The following is a 16,724-nucleotide window of genomic DNA, read 5'->3' as shown; positions in this document are numbered from 1 at the left end:
CCCGCCTCGGTGGTGGCGGCGATGATCCGCGGGAAAAAATCGCCAGCCGAGAAGCTGGCCTAGCGGAGGGCCGGGCTCTGTTTTGAGCTTTCATCCCGGTTTACCCCCGCGCTTCCCCCTTGCCAGCCTCGCAGGTGGCCCCCTCGTACCCAAGGGGACTGGGAAACCCAGCCAGCCCTTTCCTCGCCCCAGGCTTACAGAGCGCGTTCGGCCCGCCAGGCGTTTTTGTGTTGTTTTTTTTCTTTCCCAATTGCAGTTCCTCAGACTTTAGCTTCTGCCTTAGCCTGATCGATTTTCATCTTTAAGGTATTAAATCAGTTTTATAGCTTCCCGAGGAACGTGGGCAAAGCCGAATCCAGAAGATGAAAGAGAAGGCCCTCGCGCCCCGAAACCCGGTAATAGGAGTGAAGTGTTGAGTTTGTTGCTTTATGACCCAGAGGGAGACATTAATGGATCCGGAATGTTGTTCCCAAGAAGGAAGGCGGAGTGCCACTCCCTTCCACGCTTCCTAAAGATGTTTATTTAACCCTGATGGGGGGGTGGGGGGACAGACATTTTCGGCTTTTGGAAAAGCCCTCACGCCTCTCGTAGTCGTGTGAATTGTCTCTCAGGAAATGACAATTAGGGTCCACATTTGGTGCGAAACTAGACCCCAAGAAATTGACGCGTAAAGAATTTAATACGTCCCAGGGCCGATTCGGGTTTCTTTGCATCCCTCTTTCCCGGTCCGGTCTCATTTCCCCCGCCCCCGCTTTTACTTATGCATTTAATTTCCCAGAGGCCACTTTTGGCAGGGGGTGCGTGCGCGCAGCGGTGGGGACACGACAGAAGCCAAAAATGATGCGTCCGACATCTTGCCAAGTCTTGTTAGTGAGAATTAACCACCCAGCAGGGAATTACGGGGCTCGCTCAGGGCCCCGGTGGCAGCGGGGTCGAGTCTTCTGCTCCCGGCCGGCGGAGGCGACAAGGGCCGGTGAACCCGCGCCCTCCCCAGACTCGGCCTTCCGCTCCGCCTTTGTTCCCCGCGGAGCGGCTCTCCGGGGCTGTCGCCTCTGGCCCCCAGGGCACCTCTTTACTCCCCAGCCCGGCTTCGGCGGCTGCCTCCACCTCCAAAATCTACAGCCCTCGATCCCCTCCCGCTGCGTCCGGGCTCCCAGACCCCAGGCCCAAGCCGAGTGCGCCACAGTAGCTCTGAGATGTACTGATCCTGTCTCTATTTAGAATTTACTATTTTATTCATCGTGGACTTGGGGGAGGCGGCACTAATTTTAATTGTTTAAGCCACTACTTTATTTATTTTGACTACTCAGTTTCGGGTTCCCCTTGACATTTGGCGCACGCCCCCACTGAGGACCCAGTGAGTCCGCGGGGCGCTGCGGAGGGGAGGTCACCGGTCAAAGGTTTGCTGCTTGGCTTCTCCGTTGAGAAAAGGACTGTACTCCCTCCCAAGGCTTTTGTCCGGTTTTTCGCGTGCTGAGGTGGTCGTGACGCTCTGTATAAAGACTCACTCTACCTGGCACACCAGGAGAGCGCCCTTTCCAAGGAGCCCCCCGCGCGCCCACCTTCCCCGGCTTTCCCGGGACGCTGTTGGGCAGCCCTGGAAACCGCTTCCAGAAAAACGCCGATGCCTTTACAAGGACTTAAACTGGACATCTCTTGGAAGAGCCTCTCAGTCGGAGGCAGGTCCGGGCGAGTTGCACACGTGTCGCAGGAGCTGGGAGACGTCCCCCGGCGGCACGGCCGGGCTCCGCTAGCCTTTGTCTGGCATAAGCCGGGGGCGCCTCCGCGTCCGCCTGACCCCTCGCCCGGCCCTCACGTGGCCCGTAAATAACAGGTCCGGAGGGAGGAAAATGCCCACCGAACAAAGACTTGCTTTCTGCACCTGACGGTAATCCGCCGTGGCAAAGCCCGTAAATCCCGCAGGCAATTCACACGGAAGGGGGCGTGGGCGGGCGCGTGTGAGTGTGTCTCTGTCCACGTGTGCCCGCCCGCGCCTGCGCGCCCGCAACCTGGAGGCGAGCCGCAGCATCCAATTCAAGTGTTTAAGCCAAGATCCTTTTGCATTACCAACGCGAATGCCTGATATTTGAAAAAAGACTGGAAAAAAATTCCTGTCCCTTCAAGTCAGGAATTAGGTTTCGGTTATGTGAATTTAAGCCAGCAAGATTTAAATTTTGTTTTTATCCGGGTTCTCTCTAAGCACCCTAGATAATTTTTTTAACTTTTGATATTATAAGCGTGTGGGCCATTTGCTACACAAATAAATACAATGTAAGGGATCCTTGATCCTGGCTACAGAGGTGATAAAACTTGCCTCCAGTGAGTATGCAGACGGGGGCGGAGGGGTCGGTGGGGGGGAACCTTAATCAGTTTACAGGAGAACCTCGTGAAACAGCTTGTCTCCAAGATCTTGGAGAAAACAAAGGCATTTGGAAGGAAGACACTGAATGTCATTTCAAAGTTAACTTGATTAAGGAAGGCATTTCTGCGGGAGCTGGAATGGGATTGCCCACGGAGAGATATTTTATTTATGCTCAGCAGGAAACCTCCGGGTGAAAATACTTTAAACATTCACTGTGACATGTAAACCCAGCTTCTCTTCCATCAGATATCCTCAGACCGACCTTCTCCGTCACCGTTAGGCCTGGCAAAGCCCTTGTTCTTGTTTAAGAACATTTCTTTCCAATTAGGAAGTTGTGTGATCTGGGAAATTTAAAGCCCAGAGCAGGATCCCCTGAGAGGACTCTATGGCTTCTATTCTGGTTTTGATGGCAACCTCTGACTCACTGCTGCTGTCTCCAAGTGCCTGAATAAAACTTGCCTGAAAAATCACTAATGAATTAAAGTGGTGATGAAAAGAAGAGTTCTGTGGATTCCTCTTTACTGAGTGGATCCCTCTCACCTTGCTTATTACTGTCAAGTAGAACAGGAGTGGTCCTTTTGGCATAGAGCTGTTGGCGAGGTTTCTTAGATCAGCTGATTGGGGAGCTTCCACCCTAGTAATGAGAATGCTCAAAAGAGCTGAGAGGCTGTCTCATGCTCCTCAAGGGAAGAAGTCTGTATATACTGTGTGTTCTTAGGTAACAGGTATAGATGAAGAATGTCTTGTCCTTTCCTGCCCACCTCTGCTCATCAAGTCAGGACTCAAAAGCAATGGAAAGTCTTCAGTGTTGAGAATGAACATCACCAAACAACCTCAAAAACAGCCTGAAGCCTTTTTTTTCAGTCCTGACTTTGTCATAGATTTGTTCAATAACCTCCATTTATTTTTCTAGCCACAGTACCGTAGCACTTGCTGATGATTTAAAGCGCTAGGTTTCTAATCCAGGGTCTCTGCAGAAAGGTGTTAATACATTGCTTCACCCCATACTTTATTTTAAAAACAATTCAATCTAGGCTATGCCAGCATCTAGCTTAGTGATCTTGGGCAAGATAATCTCCCTGGAGTTCAGTTTCTTCATCTGCAAAATGAAGAGTTTGGGCACGATTGATTTGTCAGAGCCAGTTCATTTCCAACCCTGTGTGATTCTGAGTTGGAGAGCTCTCTGCCAGCCTGAAATAACCACCTTCTTTCTCTCAAAGCCAGGCACTCTGAAATTCACAAGTCACAGCGCAGTCTCTGCCTCCTTCCTGTCCTGCATTTGCTTAACGCTGGTAATTTTAATTTATATGTTAAGTGCTAATGTCCCAAGCGTCTTAACAAAACTTCAAGTTAAAGCAAGTACTCCACATAGGAGATAAAAAGTGGGCTCAGATTTTGGGGGGGTTCATGCCAGCTGTGAATATTTTCATATTCATTTATTTGACACACATGTTAAACTCAGTGGGGGAAACAAACTTGTCTCAAACACTGTGCCTTCAAAGAGTTTATGATCTATTTGGTTTAGTCAGGGTGAAATTGTTACGGTTTGTTACTGCAGGACAGAATCAAATATCTTTAGGGAAGAACAAACACAATCCCAAGGGGATTCAGACAAGAAAGGGGTTGAAATGTTTTGTGAGATCCATAGGGAAATGGAAGAAAAAGGTCATCATGAATAAAATGAATTTCGTCTGTTCAGATGTTATCCTTGATTTCTCTTGGTTGGTCCCTATTCTTTTTTTTTTAAGCTTTCACTCCACCTTTGACATTCATTCTATCCTTGTGCCTCGTGTCGTTTCTTTTCATCTGTTAACTTCTCTCTTCCCCAGTGGGTTTGCCTGCTGAAAATAGATGAGCTCTTGGTCTGAAGCTGCAAGGGAGCCAAGATGATGCAAAGGTTCTGTAGAAAATCTCTGCCATGGACAGTGAGCTGACCCAGATGTAAGGTGACCCAAGTGTGGGCCTGACTGTAGGTTGCACTGTCATCTTCAGCAAATCAGTTTTCTACATCTTAATTTTACCATCTGTAGAAGCAGGGAAAATAATGTACTTATTTACTTTTCTCAGGACAGCAAAATATCTAAATCACTTTCCCAGGAATCCTGCTGTGAGCTTCTTTTCCAAACCAAATATTGGCATAAGTGGTCAGAAAAGATTTTTGGAATTGTGAGATTATATATATATATAATTTAAAAATTCTTACCAAGAATTAAGCATTAAATCACATTTATGTATTTCTAAATTTTTTTTTGAAAGCAATAAAACAACCCTAAATTAAGACTGTCACAGGAAATCTGGGATTTTGTGGCCTTATTTCTTCACTGGCAAAACTGTGTGCTCAGTCACTTCAGTCATGTCTGACTCTTTGCTACCCCATGGACTGTAGTCTACCAGACTCATCTGTCCATGGGATTTTCCAGGCAAGAATACTGGAGCCAGTTGCCATTTCCTCTTGCAGGAGATCTTCCCAACCCAGGGATTGAACCTGCGTCTTCTAAGGCTCTTGCACTGGCAGGTAGGTTCTCCACCACTCAAGCCACCTAGAAAGCCCCACTGGTGAAACAGTAGAGGGAACAGTTTATAGAAGACCCCTGTCATGCCACCTGTTTGCTATCAGAGCCCCTTGTCATCATTATCCACCAAAGTCTCCATAGTCATCCTGCAGAAGGTCCCGGACGCAATCCTTCCTGCCCAATAATGTAACAAAGGGAGTGTGTGTCCTGCCTTTCAGATGGTTCAGCTATACTTTGCTTCCACATTTTGGCCTAACTGAAGTCGGTTTGTGTAATGGTTGGTTCATTCTCTTCATAACTGTATCAGTTCAGTTCAGTTCAGTCGCTCAGTCATATCTGACTCTTTGCGACCCCATGAATCACAGCACACCAGGCCTCCCTGTCCATCACCAACTCCCGGAGTCCACCCAAACTTATGTCCATCAGGTCGGTAATGCCATCCAGCCATCTCATTCTCTGTCGTCCCCTTCTCCTCCCGCCCCCAACCCTTCCCAGCATCAGTCTTTTCCAGTGAGTCAACTCTTCGCATGAAGTGGCCAAAGTATTGGAGTTTCAGCTTCAGCATCAGTCCTTCCAATGAACACCCAGGATTGATCTCCTTTAGAATGGACTGGTTGGATCTCCTTGCAGTCCAAGGGACTCTCAAGAGTCTTCTCCAGCACCACAGTTCAAAAGCATCAATTTTTCAGCAATCAGCTTTCTTCACAGTCCAACTCTCACATCCACACGTGACCACTGGAAAAACCATAGCCTTGATTAGACGGACCTTTGTTGGCAAAGTAATGTCTCTGCTTTTTAATATGCTGTCTAGGTTGGTCATAACTTTCCTTTCAAGGAGTAAGCGTCTTTTAATTTCATGGCTGCAGTCAGCATCGGCAGTGATTTTGGAGCCCAAAAAATAAAGTCTGACACTGTTTCCACTGTTTCCCCATCTATTTCCCATGAAGTGATGGGACCAGATGCCATGATCTTAGTTTTCTGAATGTTGAGCTTCAAGCCAACCTTTTCACTCTCCTCTTTCACTTTCATCAAGAGACTCTTTAGTTCCTTTTCACTTTCTGCCATAAGGGTGGTGTCATCTGCATATCTGAGGTTATTGATATTTCTCCCGAAAATCTTGATTCCAGCTTGTGCTTCTTCCAGCGTTCCTCATGATGTACTCTGCATATAAGTTAAATAAGCAGGGTGACAATATACAGCCTTGACGTACTCCTTTTCCTATTTGGAACCAGTCTGTTGTTCCATGTCCAGTTCTAACTGTTGCTTCCTGACCTGCATACAGGTTTCTCAAGAGGCAGGTCAGATGGTCTGGTATTCCCATCTCTTTCAGAATTTTCCACAGTTTATTGTGATCCACACAGTCAAAGGCTTTGCATATACATTTTTTTTTAACATGTACAGGGGATTCACAGAAAAGGAACCCAAAGAAGTGGCTAGACTTGGAGGCTTATATGCCATTTTAACAAAGAGCAATAAGTTGCGAAAGTGAAAGTTGCTCAGTTGTGTCCAACTCTTTGTGACCCCATGGAATTCCAGTCCATGGAATTCTCTGGGCCAGAATACTAGATGGGTAGCCTATCCCTTCTCCAGGGGATCTTCCCAACCCAGGGATCAAACCCGGGTCTCCCTCATTGCAGGCAGACTCTTTACCAGCTAAGTCACCAGCGAAGCCCAAAAATACTGGAGTGGGTAGCCTATCTCTTCTCCAGGGGATCTTCCCAACCCAGGAATTGGACCGGGGTCTCCTGCATTCCAGGCTGATTCTTTACCAACTGAGCTGTCAGAGAAGCCCTGATAAATTGTAGAGAAGCAATTAGACAAAGAAAAGAGAAGCTGAGCTTGTAGGGCTGATAAGTTATGGAAAGGTGATTAGGAAATAATGGTAGATTAGGGTTATTTAGGACTTCCCTTGTGACTCAGCTGGTAAAGAATCCACCTGCAATTTGGGAGATCTGGGTTCAATTCCTGGGATGGGTAGATCCCCTAGAGAAGGGATAGGCTACCCACTCCAGTATGCTGGCCTGGAGAATTCCATGGACTATACAGCCCATGGGGTCACAAAGAGTCGGACACAACTGAGCAACTTTCACTTTCAAGGTTATTTAGTGAGGTTTTATTTGTGCAGACTCATCTAGGTACAGTATCTGTCTCTGGTGACATGGGTCATTCTCCTCCCCCTGAGCAGGAGAAGGAGGCAACTACATGGGGGAATTCAGGCCCTGCTTTTAGGCAGATGGGAAGTAGGGAGGCAGAGAGCTCTTTTCACATCTGTTTCTCAATTGCCTTTAGCTGACAATAGTCTTTATGCTAATGCAGCATTTCTGGGGGTGGCACATTGTGATCCCCTTCAGAACCATCTTGAAGCTTGACCAAATGCTGGGCAGGAAAACAGAGAGATGCCAGAGTCTCAGCTTGAGGCTTGCCTGAATGATGAGTACGTCACCCATCAGCGAATCATTGAATGATTCAGCCCATTAATGGTTTTAGAAACCCTTTAGAAGCTAAAGTCCTTACTTCTGAGTTTTCAGGCAGATGGAAGGAAGGGGCCAAGAAGCAACAATTCCTAAAGGAAAAATATCCACAGTCGATGAACTATCTTACCAAAAAGCAAAATGCCACGGATACTCCATGATCAATTCACAAATCCTTGGTTCAGCTCACCATGGTTGAAATCATCTGAAATTAGGACCAGCCTCTCCCAGCTGGATGGATACTCAGATCAACAACCCCGGAAAGGAACAAGAGAAGCAGAGGGAGGCGGGGCAAAGGGGCTCCACCGGCCACCTCAGGCTTCTCAGTGAGCTGCCAGGATCAGCAGGACAGCCCGCCTGCTCAGGGGCCCCAGACCCACCTTCGCCTCCATCATCCTGCACCGTGAGGCCGTCCTCAGACTGTGTACATTTCCTCTGTGTGATTTCATTGTCCGGGCTAGCCAGTTTCTGTCTTAAAAAAAAAAATTATTGGGGCCATCCAGAGTCAACCTGCCAAAGGAATACAGCTAAATGTGCGCCATTCTTTCCCAGGTAAGAGTTGTAGTCTCTCTACCTTTTCTGTTGGAATTAGCATAACAATCCACAGAGGTTTACTCACTGAGGGAAAAACCTAGGGTCCTCTTTAAGCAGTGGTTAATTACATCCTGCTATTTATCCCATTTATTAGAGGTTAACTAATTAGCACCCAGCCAACTCCATTTTTAATCTAACGTATTCCTCTTCCCCCTTCCCCCACAGACTCCCAGTGTCCTGAGTGGTCTGGGTCACATAGTCCTGAACCAGGTAAGCCTGTCCTCTCTGCTAGGTGACCCAGGCCCCTTTATCATCCTGCTGCCCCTGCCTTGAGTCTGAGCTGTATCCTCTCGAGCCCTAGATCACATTTGGTGCAATGAGAACAGACCCAGGCTTTGGAGCCAGGCAAATGTGGGTTGTTAGCTCAGCCATATAGCGGCTGGGGAACTTTAAGTAAGTCCTGATTTCCCCTTTCCTCATTTTTTCAATGGGAATGTTACTAACATGTAGACTAATTACTGGGAATGTTATTCAACAAATCTTATTCCCTTTTCTTAAAGAACTTTTTAAAAAGAAGCTAAGCGATGTCTATGAGGCAGCATTGTTGTTTTTTTTTTTATGTTTATTTATTTGGCTGTGCCTGTTCTAAGTCGTGGCATCCAAACTCTTAGCTGTGGCATGTGGGATCTACTTTCTAGACCAGGGATCAAACCTGGGCCCCCTGCAATGGGAGCTCTGAGTCTTAGCCACTGGACCACCAAGGAAGTCCCAATATTTATCCTTTTATATTTGATTTATCTATTTCAGCATTATGCTTTCAAGACTGGTCTATATTGTACCGTGTATCAGGATTTCATTTCTTTTTTAAGACTGAATAGTATTTCATTGTGTGTATAGACCACGTTTTCTTTATCCATTCATCTGGTTATCTGGGTTATTGCTAGCTATTGTGAATAATGCTATGCGCATTGGTGTACGATATCTGCGAATCCCGCCTTTCAAATCTCCCAGGTTTACACCTACAAGTGGAATTGCTAGCTCATATAGTGATTCTCTGTTTAACTCTGAAATTCATCTTTTTTCATCTGTTTGATACTCACATGCTCTATTTACTTTTCTATAGCTCACATGTCTCATAAGTTAAACAAAAAACATTTGTTCCTCGCAGTTCTGGAGGCTGGGAAGTCTAAGACCAAGATTTCAGCAGATCTGCCGTCTGGTTTTATCTTCTCATTGTGACCTCACATGGCAGAAAGGAAGAGGAAGTTCCCTGGGGTCCCTTTAATAAGAGCATGAACCCCATTCCTGAGGGCTTTGCCCTTATGAGCTAATCACCTCCTGAAGACCCCACATCTAATACCATCACCTTGGGGGTTAGGGTTCCAACACGTGAATTTTGAGAGGACACAAACCTTCAGTCTGCAGCACACTTCTCTACTTAGGTTTCCTCATTTTCTGTAGCGGAATTGAGTCATCCCAGCTACTGCAGCCGATTTGAATTACAACCCCTGCCAAGCAACAGGGTTCCGAGCTGATCATGGACCTTGACAAAACTTCTACAGTCCTCAGGCCAGACCTAAGCACAGAATGCCTGGATCCGAGATGCATTAGTTTATTAATTGCTAGGGCTGTGCTCAGAAAAAAGCCCTGAGTCCTCCACGCCCCTGTCCTGCACTCCCGCCAGCCTCCCTGCACCGTTTATGCTGTTTACATTCTTTCAAACGCTGTAGGATTCACCTGCGCTCCACAGAGTCCCTGGGGCTGCCTTCTCTGACCTCCACTTCCTGCTTCTTTTATGTAGTTCAGATGTTTGCTGCCTGGGGCTAGGGCGTGAAAGTGGGGGTAGGGGGTGGATGTGGGAGTGGGTGGGTACCCAGGGCCACAGCTTGCTCCCCTGGAGAGGGAGCCTCAACTTCTTGGCTAGTCCACCCAACCAACTGGCCCCGGCCTGCCTCCGCGCCACCGGCAGCCCAAGGGCCTTTCCAGTCTTCCCCTGAAAAGGCAGATTTAATCCTCTCGAGTTCTCCGCAGCAACTTCTGACCAGACAGCCTGCTTCCGCTCACCGGGGGCTCACAAACCCAGTCACACTGAAAGGCGCTTATGTGTGTGGATGGCTGTTCAGAGCTGAACCCACGCTGGAGGGTACATACGCACTTCCTGGCCCCAGGCATAAACACCATGTATATATTCTTTCCTTTCAGAAGGGATACTTTTCATGCTTGTAGTGAAGTGTGGTCAGAACATACTCTCTTCTAGAATATTAGGTCAGTCGGAGGTTTTTCCTTCTTCTTTATATATGTGAATGAAAACGGAAGTCAGCAAAGCCTGTCATTGAATACTGTACACACGTGTCAGTAGAGGCAGTTCTAGAGTGGACTTTTCTCTGGGGTATTTGTTGGTGATTTAAAGGGAAAGGCAAGGGATTAGACTGTGTGTGCCTCTTCCATCTGTGGGTTGGGAAAAACACGGAAATGTCTAAATATTATATAATATCTAAATAATTATGATCAAGTTTTCCACTTGGAAGTTATCAAGTCTGAAGTATATCAAACTGAAGAATGCTGTAAATATAGATTCTTTTTTTATCTTTTAAGGACTGATGTTTCTGTGCCTTCTCTCCAGTTGACTGAAGAATTAAGGAAAATGTTTTGCTTGAACTTTCTTTTTAGGGCAACCCTGGCAAAGGTCTTTTCCTGTATTAAATTCCCCATGACCTTGCACGGCAGAGGTGGAGTGTGTGTGTGTGTGCATATATAAACATATACGCATACATATATGTATGTATGCATGGGTGTACATACACAAATATGTGTGTATAACATTTATTTTTTTTTTCTTCTTGAAACACCCATTTCCAACTCCCCCCTCATTTTTGGAAAATCCCCTTATCCCTTCCCCACCCCTTGCAATGCAAAGGGGGTTTTCTCCTTCCCACTGTGTTTTGCTATTAACTCATATACACTCGTGACAGGATGTATTCAAATTCAGTGCTCACAAAATTCAGAGACTGGTTTTTCTCCCACCCCCAGTGTGCATTTTCTGACTCGCCGAGGCGTGTTTAGTTAATTTTCACTTTAGAAGGTCAGCAGCCCTCACAGGGTGGTGATTGACCGGACGAGAACGGGGAGGGGGAGGGTCGCCCCCCTCCCCGGGAGTCAGCATCTTGGCAGAGGAGGAGAGTAGTTGGTCACGTTGGCACGGCTCCGGTGCCAGGCACACCCCCAGTCAACCCCTGGGGGGCCCTTCTGTCTGCGTACCTGCCTCCGTCTCGCACTCCTTTAAGTCCTATTCTGAGAGGAGGCAGAGGTAGTCGCTGCCGGGATAATTAACATGGAAAGGTGGTTGACAGGGGCGCTGACCATGGGCTGAGTTGGTACCAGGGCACCCCATTAGCTCCGGGTGCCTGTGGACACCTGTGATTCTCCAACCTCTTGCCTACCCCCTGGATGGGTGGGACTCCACTCTGAAGAGAGCGCAATATAAAATACCGTGCATGGGGGCCAGGAAACAAATACTGTGTACCGGGGGCCCTTCCCTAGGGCTGCCATGATGAAGGACCACAGACTGAGTGGCTTACATAGCAGGTGTTTATTTCTACACGGTTCTGGAGGCCAGAAGTCGAGATCGGGGGTGGTTTCTTCTGAGGCCTTTCTCCTTGGTGGATGGATGGACGGTGATCTTCTCACTGTGTCCTCACATGGACTTTCCTCTGTGAGCCTGTGTCCTCGTGGCCTCTTCTTATAAGGCACCAGTCATATTGGATTAGGACCCTCTCTAAGGCCCTCATTTTAACTTAAGTACCTCATTCAAGTCCTCGCCTCCAACTATATCGCATTCTGAGGTCCTGGAAGTTAGGACGCTGACTTATTAATTCTGGTGATGTAACGGAACTGCTGTGAACTTTTCCCAGGAGGAGATCTGATCCGCTCAATGTATTCTTCCTGACCCTGTCTCCCCAGGAGGTAGCTTCCTGTAGGTTCTGGAGTCAGACATGGACTCCAGTTGGATCCTTTCTAGCTGTGTCACCTTAGGTTGCTTACGTGATATCTCTGAGCTCAGGTTTCCTCTGCTGGGAAACGGGGGCAAAATACATACATGCCTGACCTGGTACTGGTCTCTGTACCCAGAGCCTCTACCATCCTTTCCTCTTGGTTCTAGGCCCTTCTCTAGGTCCCCAAGGACATCCCATCCACAGGGAAGACAGATGCGTTTATTTGTGATATGTCGGCAGGTGCCGGCTGGGCCCGTCACCATGCCCACCTCGGAACCTCCACGGAAGGAGGTCCATCTCCCGGGGCCTTGTCTCTTTCTGGGTCCCCAGGCTCAGCTGAACCTGCTCGGGGCTCCTGGTCTGGCTTGGGGGTGGGAGCAGACGAAGGAGTCTCACTTCCAAGGCCAGTTCAGTTCAGTTCAGTCGCTCAGTCGTGTCCGACTCTCCGCGACCCCATGAATCACAGCACGCCAGGCCTCCCTGTCCATCACCAACTCCCGGAGTACACTCAAACTCATGTCCACAGAGTCGGTGATGCCATCCAGCCATCTCATTCTCCGTCGTCCCCTTCTCCTCCCGCCCCCAACCTTTCCCAGCATCAGAGTCTTTTCCAGTGAGTCAACTCGTCGCATGAGGTGGCCAAAGTATTGCAGTTTCAGCTTTAGCATCAGTCCCTCCAGTGAACATCCAGGATTGATCTCCCTTAGGATGGACTGGTTGGATCTCCTTGCACTATAAGGGACTCTCAAGAGTCTTCTCCAACACCACAGTTCAAAAGCATCGATTCTTCGGCGATCAGCCTTCTTCACAGTCCAACTCTCACATCCATACATGACCACGGGAAAAACCATAGACTTGACTAGACGGACCTTGGTTGGCAAAGTAATGTCTCTGCTTTTTAATATACTATCAAGGTTGGTCATAACTTTCCTTCCAAGGAACAAGCGTCTTTTAATTTCATGGCTGCAATCAGCATCTGCAGTGATTTTGGACCCCCAAAAAATAAAATCTGACACTGTTTCCACTGTTTTTCCATCTATTTCCCATGAAGTGATGGGACCAGATGCCATGATCTTTGTTTTCTGAATGTTGAGCTTCAAGCCAAACTTTTCACTCTCCTCTTTCACTTTCATCAAGAGGCTTTTGAGTTCCTCTTCACTTTCTGCCATAAGGGTAGTGTCATCTGCATATCTGAGGTTATTGATATTTCTCCCAGCAATCTTGATTCCAGCTTGTGCTTCTTCCAGCCCAGCGTTCCTCATGATGTACTCTGCATATAAGTTAAATAAGCAAGGTGACAATATACAACCTTGACGTACACCTTTTCCTATTTGGAACCAGTCTGTTGTTCCATGTCCAGTTCTAACTGTTGCTTCCTGACCTGCATACAGGTTTCTCAAGAGGCAGGTCAGGTGGTCTGGGATTCCCATCTCTTCCAAGGCCACCTGTCCCTAAATAGGCAGGGGGCAGGATTTAGACTCCAGAGGGGACGCAGACTGCAATCAGAAGGCTCCAGGCTTGGATCAGAGCCAAGGCAAAAGCCACTCGTACCAGTTGTCAGATTCCAGTGATTAGCAGTTTCCCAGACTGGGGAAGGTGACCCGTCGCTTGTCCAGGAGGGTGGGAAGCAATGGCTCAGGACACTGAGGGAGAGAGAGGAGGCAGGGAGAGGACCAGACTCCCTGGGAGAGAAAGCAGTGCGTGGAGGATGGCCCTGAATTCAGGGAAGAAGTTTCTCAATCAAGAATGTCACAGGGCAGCTGGCATCAGCCCCATCCAATGCCGCCCCCATATCCACCCCTCCCGCGCTGACCAGCGGGCTCCGCTGAGGCAGGGGGCTCTGGGCGAGGGGCGCAACAGCCTCTGGCAGAGAAATGACGAGAGGCGGGGAGGCCAGCCCACTAAGGCTTTGCACAGGGACAGGCTGGCCCGCTGGTGGCCCCGTCCTCTCCCTGTTGCCTTTTCCTGTCCTTCGTGGCTGGCTCGCATCTCTCCAGATGGCGCAGAGGCAGGGAGAGCTCACAGAGAAGCAGGTCTGCTGTCTTGGTGTGGAGGGGAGCTGAATTAGGGTTCGTGGGCATTGTGTGCTTGGAGGCACCCCCTTTCTTCCCAGAGCAACAGAAAAGAGACAAGAGTGTAAGTCAGCGCCCTAGCCCCAGTGTCTTCCTGCAGCTCTGCTGGGGGTGGGGGAGGAGAGATCGGATGGCCACAGGGCTCCCCGGGCTCCCCAGCTTATCCACGAAGACACAGACGCCCTTCAGCCCTGAAGTCCCTCCCCCAAGTCTAGCTGTGTATCGGGAGCCCATTGCCCACCAGCTGGAAGCCCCGGGGGCTGGCTGTGTAGCCCAGGCCTGGCCTTCCCTGCGATTCCCTGGTCTTGGCTCCATGTCTGTCCTGGGCCTGGGCTCTTGCTGCCTGGGTCTGGCGGTCAGGCCTTTCCCACCTGGGGCTAGATGCTGCCTGTTGAAGCCCCACTGCCTAGATGGGGGTGGTGTGCACTCAATCTGCTTGGACTGAAAGGCCCTGCACCCCATGAGTGACCCCCTTGGCATGTTGGCGCCAGCTGCGGTGAGTTGGAGCTGCCCCGCTGACCACGGGGATTTACATTTCCTGTCATCCCCTCCTCCCCAACCCAGTGAGCAGTGAAACCACCCGGGGTTAATCCCTTCAGGCCGCTGGCTGCTACTGTGGGGTCAAGCGTGCCTCCTGGCTGAGCCTGCAAGCCCCGGGATCTGTGGGAGTGTCCACGTGGGAGGTACATGTGGCAGTGGCCTGTGGACTCCCTGCGGGCCCTCCCAGAGCCGTCTCTACTTCTCTTCTCCAAGCACTTCCTGGCAGCTGGCTCATCTGGCTCACTGTCTCTGAATCTTTGGACCTCCCACCTGGGTTACAGCCTCCTTACTTGTCCACCCGCCCCATCCCAGGCCCCTGTCCTGTCTCTTCCTGCTTCCATGAACCCTACACACGAGGCTGCTCTGATCATATATGCTGATTCCAAATGTTTGTGATTCTGGCCATCTTCATGGAGTCTGCAGCGGACCCTCCACCTCCTTTCCCAATGTCCATCCTTCGTCTGGAATCACCCTTTGCCCCAAGTCATTCCTGGATGTGCGCTGTATTTTCTTTCCCGAGTGACTGGGCTCGCCCTGTTCTCTGTGCCCCCGGCGCCCTTCTCCTGGGACTCTTGAGACAGTTTAAGAAAGATCCTGCCTCTGAGCTTTGAGCACGCACATCTGAATCTGCCATCCATGTGATCCCCAGCCCACTCTCACCAGAGACTTATGCAAGCTACCCCCGGTCTGTTTGAGAATTGCCCCATGCCTGAATGATGCAAAACCAGAGCCATAACCCCCTCAAGAGAGGCTTTGAACTTCACTTATTAATCAGTTGGAAATTTGGACAGAACTTCTGCGTGATGTCTGTTCCTTTCACTTTCAGTTCAGGGAGGCTCACTGAACTCCCTTCAAGGATGTGGCTCTCTTTGCCTGGCAAACAATACATTCTGAACATTTAGGCCACTTTGCTTGAGACCTAGTCAGTGTTTTCTTAATTTTTCAGCCAAAAGTAATCTTCTTGTCTCTCTAGCACCTTTAACAATTTGTTCTGTAAAGCAGGCCCTATCTTCTTTTATGTATTCATTTAAAGATACACAGGCATTATTATTATACCAGACACTGTTGCTTGCCCTGAGCTATGGTAGTGAACAAAACAGACAAGGATTAAAAAACCTGATCTCATGGAACTTACATCATGTACAGAGAAAGACAATAAAAACACAGAAGTAATTTGTATAATGTGTTACGTATTGATAGGACATGCAGAAAAATAAAGCAAGGATAGAGATACAGAATGTTGGAGGGTGCTAAAAATTTTAAATAAGACATTTTATAAACTTCACCTAAGCCATTTTGGATATGCTCAATTCTTAGGAGGTTTTTGGTAGATGGCGGCAGCTGCTGAGAAATATGAGGTAGGTGGGAGTTAGCCGTTCCCCTGTAATGTCACTGTCGGGAAAATAATCAAAGTACAGCTCATACCAGACTCTGCTTATGACGATTATTAATCAAATACTTTGTTAGCAAAGCAGATCTGAAATTGTTCATACAACCTATATTGAATTCCCATCGACTTTTCGTATTTCCCAGGTTCTGTGCCTTCTAGTCAGGATCTTGGTCCACAAATCCCTCTAAACCTGGGTATGGCTCAGAGCAGGAACTCCAACTCTTTGTGACCACATGGACTGTAGCACACCAGGCTCCTCTGTTCATAGAGATTCTCCAGGCAAGAGTACTGGAGTGGGTTGCCATGCCCTCCTCCTGGGGCTTTTCCCAAGCCAGGGATCAAACCCGGGTCTCCCACCTTGCAGGTGGATTCGTTACCATCTGAGCCACCCGGGAAGCCCAAGTCCCTAAATGAATGCAGTCAATTATCAAACCAATCCCTCTAAATAAAATTTAAATTTTACTAATAGAAGCACTATTGCTTTGCTTATTCACATGTTGCTAGCTTTACCAACAAAAACTTACCTTTTGAATTTAATGAGCTCACCAGCAAAGTGTTGGTTGTGACTTTGAGAAAAGTGTAAGAGTTAGTTGCTCAGGTGTATCCGATTCTTTGTAACCCTACGTTCTGTAGCCCACCAGGCTCCTCTGTCCACGGGATTCTCCAGGCAAGAATACGGGAGTGGGTTGCCATTTCCTTCTCCAGAGGATCTTCCCGACCCAGGGATCGAACCCAGGGCCTCCTACATTGCAGGCAGGAGATTTGAGATAGGGGTAAAAGAAATTCTTGGAATAGTATCCTGAGAGTGAGACCTTTTCTGGGAGAATACCAGCTGAATATTCCAGGACTG

Source organism: Moschus berezovskii, chromosome 26, assembly GCF_049115385.1.
Source record: "Moschus berezovskii isolate FMDL1 chromosome 26, NW_MosBer_1.0, whole genome shotgun sequence".
In the NCBI taxonomy this organism is placed as follows: Eukaryota; Metazoa; Chordata; class Mammalia; order Artiodactyla; family Moschidae; genus Moschus; species Moschus berezovskii.
Note: the sequence above shows the minus strand (reverse complement) of the source record.